Source organism: Arachis ipaensis, chromosome B8 (genome assembly GCF_059453495.1).
Source record: "Arachis ipaensis isolate K30076 ecotype BB chromosome B8, ASM5945349v1, whole genome shotgun sequence".
In the NCBI taxonomy this organism is placed as follows: domain Eukaryota; kingdom Viridiplantae; phylum Streptophyta; class Magnoliopsida; order Fabales; family Fabaceae; genus Arachis; species Arachis ipaensis.
In genome coordinates this window covers 119,704,472-119,714,561 of record NC_142443.1, presented here as the reverse complement: position 1 = coordinate 119,714,561, position 10,090 = coordinate 119,704,472, and the positions used below count along the sequence as shown (strand labels likewise).

General features: G+C 34.9%; 1 pseudogene; it reads left to right on the top strand.

Annotated features, from left to right (window-relative positions):
• Nucleotides 1-6,104: 6,104 nt before the first annotated feature.
• LOC148549421 (uncharacterized) lies at nt 6,105-9,622 on the top strand (annotated as a pseudogene).
• Nucleotides 9,623-10,090: the final 468 nt, after the last annotated feature.

Here is a 10,090-nt window from a genome sequence, read left to right as displayed (position 1 = left end):
GCTCCCCCTTCTCTCTAGAAATTAGGGTTTCTTAGTTTAATTTCTTTGTAATTTCTATTTTTAATTTTTGTTTTCATCTAGTTTCTTCTATCTTTCTTTGTTTTATTGTCTTAATTTCCTTAGTTTATCTTGTTAATTTCTCATTTTTGTTATTTTGTATGTTGATGAACACTGTTGTTATTTTGATTTCCATTTAATGCAATTTATGTTTCATGCTATTTTATTGTTGAGTTGAGTTGCTATTCTTACTTTTCTTGCTTGGTAGTTGTAGAATTTATTATTTTTTGTTATTTTATCATGCTTTCTTTTTATGCCTTCCAAGTTTTTGATAAAATGCTTGGTTGGATTTTTGCATAGTTTTTCACACTCTTGGTTGGGAAATCGGGTGATTGGGTGAACTTGAGTGGTGGATGTCCATTCTACATTGTGTGAGAATTGTTAGTTGATTTGGTTTTCACTAACTCTAAGCCTCCCATTAATAGAGTTGGCTAGGACTTGTGGATTGGGATCAATTATGCCCTTTTGACTAATCCTCGATGTTAGGATTGACTAATTGGGATTAATTCCACACAATTGCCATGTTTGTAGTCCATAACTAGGATAGGAATCCCTAATTCCCCAATTCCTACCAAGAGCCCCTTTTTGCCATTTAGTTTCCATTTTCATTGCTTTTACTTGCTTTCCATTTAATTAATTGTTATTTTAATTTCTTGCCTCTTATAATAAAAAAACCCCCAAAATCCCCCATAGCCAACGATTGAGCACCTCAATTGTAACTCCTAGGGAAGACGGGAGTTTAAATACTCTCGATTAATATTTGCTTTGGATTGTGACATCTTTGAATTAAAATTGGATTGGGAATTAATTGTTGATTTAGACTATACTTGCACCGAAGAGATTCTATTTTGTGAAGATCTAGATCAACAATAAATTCCTTCACATAAAATTTTTGGCGCCGTTGCCGGGGAGTTGCAATGGTGTTGTCATTGGCTATTGTGCATATTGTGAATATTGTGAATAGCTTATTTTTGGTTGATTGTGCATATGTTGCTTGCTTATTTTTGGCTATTGTGAATATGTTAATATGTTATATCTATATTCTGTCTTTATCTTATTCTTCTCTACGATTTTATCTTTATATCGTTTTCGAATCACGCTTCATCTTCTTGTCGATACGTGAGTATTTTGCTTAAGCGATTTTATTTTCACTCTTTTCAGGCTTTGTCGATTAATACTTCCTTTCAATTATATGTATACTTATGTATTATAATCCACCTTAAGAGTCGTACCACCCTATTATCATTGACTTATGACTCGAGCATAAGGATTTGAATTTTAGGGTGTTACATTATGGTATCAGAGTAGTTCGTCCTCGTGAGCTTGAGGGATGGACTGCTTATGCTTCAATGCATACTCTGAGTCTGTGCCTGTGCTAGTTAGGGTATTTAACTGATACATCTAGTATTAAGTTCATGAGCATACCTTTGGAAATTTGAAGCACTTAACTTGGGATATTGAAATTGATCACCTTGGTATCTCTTATTTAGTGTGGACAGGACCCGAATGGCGTCTCATGGACACGAGCGAGGTACTCGAAATAGAAATCTTGACTGTGGGATATATGAGATTAGTGTGTTAGTTTTGGATTATTGAGTGAAATACTTGGAGGTGAATAGTTGAAAATGATTAGTTTAATTAGGCTTGAATTGATTGGATCTTGATGATTGAAAAGAGAGAAGACTTGTAAATGCCATTGGTATATTTTGGATTTGAGCAATTGTGTAAAAATAGGATAATGACTATTGTTAGAAAATTGATGTTATAAGTTTGAATGATTAGATAATGTGAGTGTTGAGGTTAAAAATTTTTAAGAGATTGTGATTGAGTCTTTGGGTGAGCGTAAGCATTATTTAGGTCCGGTTGAGAAAGCTTAAAAGTGAGCCTAGGTTTTGTGATCCAATAAGAGAATATGACGTGAATGAATGATTGGATTCTAGGTGGTTAATAATCAGAGTTGCGCTACGGAAGTGCTGTGATTTTGGTGGCTTTAGAGTTGTAGTGACATGGGAAAGGAGTCGTGGGATATGAAATTATTTCGAGGATTGACGAAGGATCGAAGAATGAAAGGTGTGAGTGTGTGGTTTAGGTTATAATGGATTGACTTAGACTAAAGTATTGAGAAATTATTTTGTGTTTAAGATAATTGAGAAGGATTTGAGATTGATTTGATTTAGATGGAACCCTTGAAGGGCAGGGATGTTTTATAAAGAATGAGATGATACGAGGATGGTTGAACTTGAAGGAACATATATGAAGATAGGAAAGCAAATTTTGAGGACAAATTTTAAATAAGGTGGATAGGATGTAAAACCTCGATTTAACGAAAATTAAATAAATAAATAATTAATTAAATATGGGCCGTCAGGGGTGAAAATTTTAATATCATAATTTGGAAATTTAAATATGATATTTGGATTCGGAGAACTTTTCCGAGTTGGAAAATATAGTGTTCGGCGTAAAAACGTGAAGTGGCATTTTAGCCGGCTATACCAGCTTACGACTGTCCAGTTCTGAGATTGAGAAAATTATTTGTGAGTATCGAGGGTAAAAAGTTAAATTTTATTTTGGGAAAGTAAAAAATAATTAAAGCGTGGATTAAAACGCTAATCTTAATGGTTTTGGCCCAAATTTGGGCCAACGGGCTAAAACAATTGAACAGGGCCCAAGTTAAGTCTAAACCCAACATATATATAGCTTTATTTAAGCCTTTTCAGCACAACACAACCCTCATTAATGAGAGTGTGCAGCTGCAAGAGAAGAGAGGGATTGAGAGAAACCCTATCCTCTTTGAAACTTCAAACCACCATAACTTTCTCTCCGGTGCTCCGATTGATGAGCCGTTTGTGGCCACACGTCTCTCTCCTCATCCTCTTCAATTCTATCTAGGTATTATGGTAAGTATCTCTAAGCTCTCTACCCAGTTTTATTTTCCCCTTCAATTCATATTTTTAGTTAAGTGTATGTTGAGATATTGTGGTTTTGGTTATTTAGGGGTGCTCTAGTATGAGATATTGGTGAGTTTCATCCCAAATTTTCATGGGTTAAGGTAAGGAACCTCAAAAACTTTGTGATTTATCAAATTTATGAATCCTAGGTTAAAATATGTATGATATTGGTTGTGTTAGAGTTGTTGGGTGAATTTTTGGTGCTCTTGGAAACTTGAATTGGCTTGTGGAACTCTTGGATGAGCTTGGAAATGGAGATTCAATTGTTGGTATCTTTGTGAACGAAGCTCAAGTGTGGGTGTGAACCACCATTAACAAGGTACGGTTTAAATTTTATTTAAGTAATGTGTGGTGTGATGAGATTTCCTAAGTTAAATGTCCCTAAGATTAAGTTTGAATTGTGTGTTTGGTTGGAATTGATATGTATAGATGACATGTTGTAGAAAATAATGATTTGGATAAGTATTGTGTGAGTTTGCATAATTGAATGATGATAGTATATACTGAATTATATATATATATATATATATATATATATATATATATATATATATATATATATATATATATATATATATATATATATATATATATATATATATATATATATATATATATATATTGAATTGATGAATTGGGCCATAGGCCATGAATCTTGGGCCGGAGGTCAGAAAGAGGTAAGGAAGGTAAGTGGTGTTTGTATGGTGTGATGATATATGAGGTTGAATGGATTTTGGATATTGAATGTGTGAATAATTGGAATGATTATTGAATAATGAGAATTGAGGCATTGAGGTGTGGAATTAATAGATTTGGGTTGAATTGTGTGGATGAACTTGGTTTGGATTTGATTGAGTGTAAATATGTGAATGTGGTTGGTTTGTGGTCAATTTGATAAGTGAAAACTATTTTGACTTGTGGACATTTGGAAAGATTGGTAAATGCCACTTTTGGTTAAAAACAAAATTTTGGTCAACTTTGAGGGGCCGTAACTCGGTCCTCAAAGTTGGAAATTTTACAAAATTAGATTTTGAAAATTTATTCATCGATCTTTCCAATGGTCCAAAAATGGTTGAAAAATAAATTTTGTACCAAAAGATATGAAAGTTTGAAAATTGGGTTCCAAAACTGATTCTTATAGTTAACAGCTTTTTACCTTTTCTGCAAGACTCGTGTACGTGCAGGTGCCACGCGACGTGGGCACTGGGCTCTGTCTAGTGGCCTCGCGTACGCGAAAGGAGGGATGCGTACACGGGAGTGTCGAAATTGAAGACTCGCGTACGCGAACGTGGTACACAATGTGAGTAAACATTGTTGTTTTCACCACTCGCGTACGCAGCCAAAGCTCGCGTATGCGAGAGCTGCAGTTTTCGTTATATGCGTATGCGAGCCACCTGCATGCGTATGATGCGTGAGCATATTTTCTATCTTTTTCTAGTGAATTTGTATTTGAATTATTAAGTTTAATCAAGATTTAGGTATCTATTAGCCACTATGGATGCTACTTTGAGTTGTGTGTAATTCTGTTTATTTCAGATAGCATTCGGTTGGATTTGATGGAGTTTTTGTAGAAAAAGAGAAAGAAGTGAATGATGCTGTCAACTCTTACCTCCTTGCCTCCAATAGGAATAACTCGAGCTACAGAAATCCAATTGACATGATTTCAGTGGCATTGGAAAGCTAACTTTCAGATCTTTCCAACGATGTATAATTTTATACACTTCTTCTCCAGGAATTTGGCCATATTGGTGCCTAACTTCATGTTTCTCAAGTTAGGCGCCAGAAGAAGGATCACTTTGAGTTGTGCGCTGCATTGGTGACACCTAACTTGGGATTCTCCAAGTTAGGCACGAAGACAAGAGAAAAGCCTTCAAGTGCCCACTGCCAAGGTGGCGCCTAACTTGGAGTTTCTCAAGTTAGGCGCCAGGACAACCATCAACATCCAATTCTCTTCGGCCAAGCTCAAGTCCAACGCCATGCTCATCAAGTTAGGCGCCAGCTATATGAAAGGCAATGGTCCCCACACTCGATCAAGCAGCATACGAAGATCTTTATTAATTTTTGTTTAAAACTTAATTTATTTATAAATAGGAAAAGATATTGTTTAGTTTTAGAAAATATATTTTACATTAATTAGGATTAGATATAAAAGAGAAAAGAACCAGCCCTTCGGGCTCTTCTCTTCTCTCTTACCTCATTCCGCACTTTACAGTTTTACAGAACCCTAGTTTTCTCTCTGAACCATGAGCAACTAAATTTACACTGTTAAGGTTAGGAGCTCTGTTTATTCCATGGATTAATACTATTACTATTCTATTTTAATTCATATATTGATTTCAATTTCAAGAATTGTTTTCAATTTCAAGAATTGTTTTCGTTCTTTATCTTATGAATTTGGGTGGAACAGTAGTATGACCTTTGTTCTAATTACGTTCTTATAAAACTTGGAAAAGCTCTTTGCTTGAACAACAGCTTGAAAACAATTTTTCCTAAATTTCTAATTATCTGGAATTAACGAGATACGTGACATATAATCCTTTTATATTTGGATAATTAGGGTTTCTGTGGCACATAAACAAGAATTGAACTTAACCCTCTAATTAGAATTAAGTGACCAAGGAATTGGCGGTTGATGAAGGTTAGAGGAGACTAAAAAGGTCTAAGGAATTAGGGTTTAGTCACATATAATTTGCCATGAATTGAATATTGCATGATTAAAATAGTTGGTAAAAAAAATTTAATTCGGAAAATAAATATCTTTGAAACCTTAACTGTTTTACTCATATATTTCACAACCCATTTACTGCTTACTTTCTGATTTTCTGAATTTACTGTGTGATGCAATTGAACTCTCAAAACACCATTTTCTATTTGTCTAACTAAGTGGATCACACAATCATTGTTGCTTAGTCCTTCAATCCTCGTGGGATCGACCCTCATTCACTTGAGGTAATACTTGGTACGACCCGGTGCACTTGCCGGTTAGTTTGTGGGTTATAAATTCCACACTAGCGTACGTAAAACCCTCAGATTTTGGAAAAGTGTGTTTTTTATGTATTTTATTCATTTTTTGGCCTCCTAAACTTTATAAACTTCGATATGAGTCTAGAGCCGGTGAGATAGAGGATAGTGAAGCTAAGAATGAGAATTTATGAGTTGAGAACTTATAGAGGAATGATGAACTTATTGGTTATTGAAAGAAAGTGTGACAGGCACTATATCCCTGGAATGTTGAGACTTGAGAGTGAGAATGGATTGAGATGAGAAAATGATGATGACTGACAATAATTTGAGGTTGATGGACGAGTTAGGGTTAAGGATTCCCCCTTAGTTATTGTGGTTATAAAAAGAGACACAAGTTTTATGCCTGCAAGGTGTACAGGGCATTCACCCTGCGAGAGATACAGGCTGTTCTGCCTGCGAGATAATAAAAGTGATGGTGAAATTGTGAATGGTTATACGATGATATGACAGGGTACTAACCCTGTGAGAAATACAGGCTATCCTGCCTACGAGGTGTTCAGGACATTCAACCCCGAGGTTCCCGGTATCTGTGAGGTGTACAGGGCACTCACCTTGCGAGGCTATGCAATATAGCGAGTAAACAGCAGAGAGGACAATGTCGGGGTTAGCTACTGGATGTGTCGGGTTTGGCTGTATAACCAACAGATGGTATCATTGGCCATAGGGCAGGCATACATCATTTGCATATATTTTGATTTGTTTGGATTCGTTTAATTATCTGGTTTGCCTAATTATACATATTACATGCTTATATGCTCCTTGTTTTACTTTAATCTACTTGTGTATTACTTGATTGCATTGCTTATGTTTATACAACTATTGGTGTTATTTGATGCTGAGGGCTGGTGTTTGTTCTGGTTATGATGCTGTTTGATTGGAGAGTTGAAGAAAGGCGAGAATTGTTGACTTAGACTTAGAAATTCCTTAAGATAGTTGCCAAGTTATGGCGTAGAGAGAATAATAAGATGGATATAATGAAGTGTGAAGTTAAGATGCTTAGTGAATTCTTATTATAGTGCATTGTATTTATTTGGCACTTTTACCGTACTAGAAACCCATGGGTCGGAGGTTCTCATTCCGTATATATCTCTTGTTTTTCAGATGCAGGTCCTGGTGCTTAGCAGTGAGCTGTGCTTCATCTGAGAGATGGCGAAGATCTTTGGACTTTGTTTACTTTCTATTTAGAATCTCTCCGTATTTATTTTGATGAACTTATATTATGTATTAATCTCTTTTGGAACTTGTCTATAGAGGCCTTATATATATTTTGGGAGAGATAGGACCTAATGTTGTCAAATTGCTTTTATTCTGTACCCTAGCTAGTCTAAACTTTGCGGTTGACTAGTGGCTATTTACTTATGTTATATATCTATATTCTGTCTTTATCTTATTCTTCTCTACGGTTTTATCTTTATATCATTTTCGAATCACGCTTCATCTTCTTGTCGATACGTGAGTATTACGCTTTGTGATTTTATTTTCACTCTTTTTCAGGCTTTCTCGATTAATACTTCCTTTCAATTATATCTATACTTATGTATTGTAATCCACCTTAAGAGTCGTACCACCCTATTATCATTGACTTATGACTCGAGTATAAGGATTTGAATATTTGAGTGTTACATTATGGTATCAGAGTAGTTCATCCTCGTGAGCCTGAGGGATGGACTGCTTATGCTTATACTAACACTAGATCAAACTTGATCCACTACTTGATTTATGTAGCACTTGCAACACAAAACAAAAAAAATGGATTTTGGTAATTAAAATCTTTTTTATTTGTTTTTTAGAAAATTTTTCTGTATGTGTATCTTATCTTATAACTATACATAAAACCAAGGCCGATTCGTTAGTGCATTTCCGATGTGGCAAGCAGCTCAGGCAATCCACACTATGCTAAACACATGTGGGAGTCTTCCTAAACCTCATGTACAGAATATGTATAACAGATTGGATATGATGATATATGTTACTTTGTTATTAATCATTCTTTTTTCTTTCTAACCTATGCAAAGTACCTATTGAATCTAAATTTCATTTTAATTTTTAATTTTTTAATCAAATTATATGCTAATCCTGTTACTGTACTACTAAGTATCAATAATAATAATAATAATAATAATAATAATAATAATAATAATAATAATAATAATAATTCTTATATGCAGATTAACTTATATAACCTGTTGTATAAGCCCGAAAATAAGTTCCTTTTTACATATTTTTATTGTTTGGTAGTGATTATTTAATATCTACTCTCTAATAACATATATATGCAACTTTTCAACTTTAGCGTATACTAGGTACATGCCAATATATGCTACTATATCTGAATATCTTTATATACTTTTGTAACTCACTTTTGTCATCTAGCTGGATTGGTGAATTCAAAATTTTCCTCGAAACCATTCACTGACAACATTCTCACTACAGAGTTTTTATCATTACAAATTCATAAACAAACAGAAGCCAAACTCCCATGGTCCTTATGTCTTAAATCCTTCATCTGGAATCATCTATTTCTGCCTTCCTATATATTTCGTGATTTCGTGTTCATCCTAACGTTGGAAATAACCCCAACAATTTCATTCACACTTGCATCAATTGCTTAATATCAGTGGTTTCATCGCGTATTAGCCATGGCGTCTAACGATTTTCATCATCAGGGAAGATATTTCTACACATAAATTAATCCAGATATGGTATGCATCTACTTGATAGTGTTGATTATTATTGTTCTTACTCATTAAAAATTAACTATTACGAACCCTGTTGCCAAAACTGAACTTCTTGAATCCACTTATTTCTTTTCAGGGCATCGCTGAAGTACCATCCATTTTTTTAGAAGATTCAAAGATGTGTTACCTAACTACATGACATTTTATGATTTTGCCGGCAACGAAGTTGATGTCGTCATAGAAAAGGGACATCATACTGCTATAATTGTTACCGGATACAAAAATCCCTCAACCCTTTATGGCTTTAAAGACGGTGGATGGCTTAACGTCTGTTTTGTTGGGGGAGACAAATTCCTGATCATTGAAGCAAAGGACCATAATATGTGTACAAAGGATCCCTGTTTCCCACCTTTGAAGCTGCCAGTTGACATCAAACCTATGGTCATTGTTGATGAAGTCATAGAAATATCCGACCATACTCCACATGGAAGCCCACTCACACAAGAAACTCCATCGCCACCGTTAGAAGGCTCTCCTATCAACACTCCTAACACATCAGCGTCAGTTTCACATGCAGAGCATTTCCCTCAGGGATATGAAGTAGATGTGGAGCCCGCACGCCATCCCATAGGTCGGTTGTATCTACCATGGCTGGTGGCATATCGTCGCAGCTCAACTTTTGTCCCAGCCCATTAGCCACGCAATTAACATTTCATGATGTGTCAGATTTTACAGGAGAAGCTCTTTCTATGTGTGGCATTGATGAATCCACATTTGATGATAAATTTTGGATTGAATTGAGTAGATTTCATCAAAATGTGAAAACATACTTTTTTATGCCTAATTTAATCAATTTTATTCAACTTTCATTCCATTCGATGCCGTGATATTTTTGGTGAGTGATTTCAGGTGTAATAGGTAAGAATGGTTTGATAGGAGTGGAAAAGAAGCATGCAAATTGTAACACCCTAATTAGCTTAAGCTTTACCTCGCGTTGTAAAGCAAAGGTTAATTAGAGATTACGATAGTTCTAAGCTCATACATAATATATATATATAGAAAGAATAGGATAATCTAGAAGCCTGATGAAGGATATAGCTCAAAAATAGGATTTTCAAAGCGCAAAACGTACTAACGAAGCTACTATCTTAAAGCATAACATATAGATAGGATATATCAAAAGATAAGTATATAATATCATAGGAAACTAGTCACAACTCGCGGAGTTTAAGTCGGCTAGCCATATACATATAATACATGAGACTAGATAGTAAAACAGCTTATACCAATTTTGTTCTCTCAAATACAAGCCTCTAGGCCAAACAAAATACAAAAGTGAGAGACATATACATAATAAATCAAAAAGACTCCAAGAGGTATCCA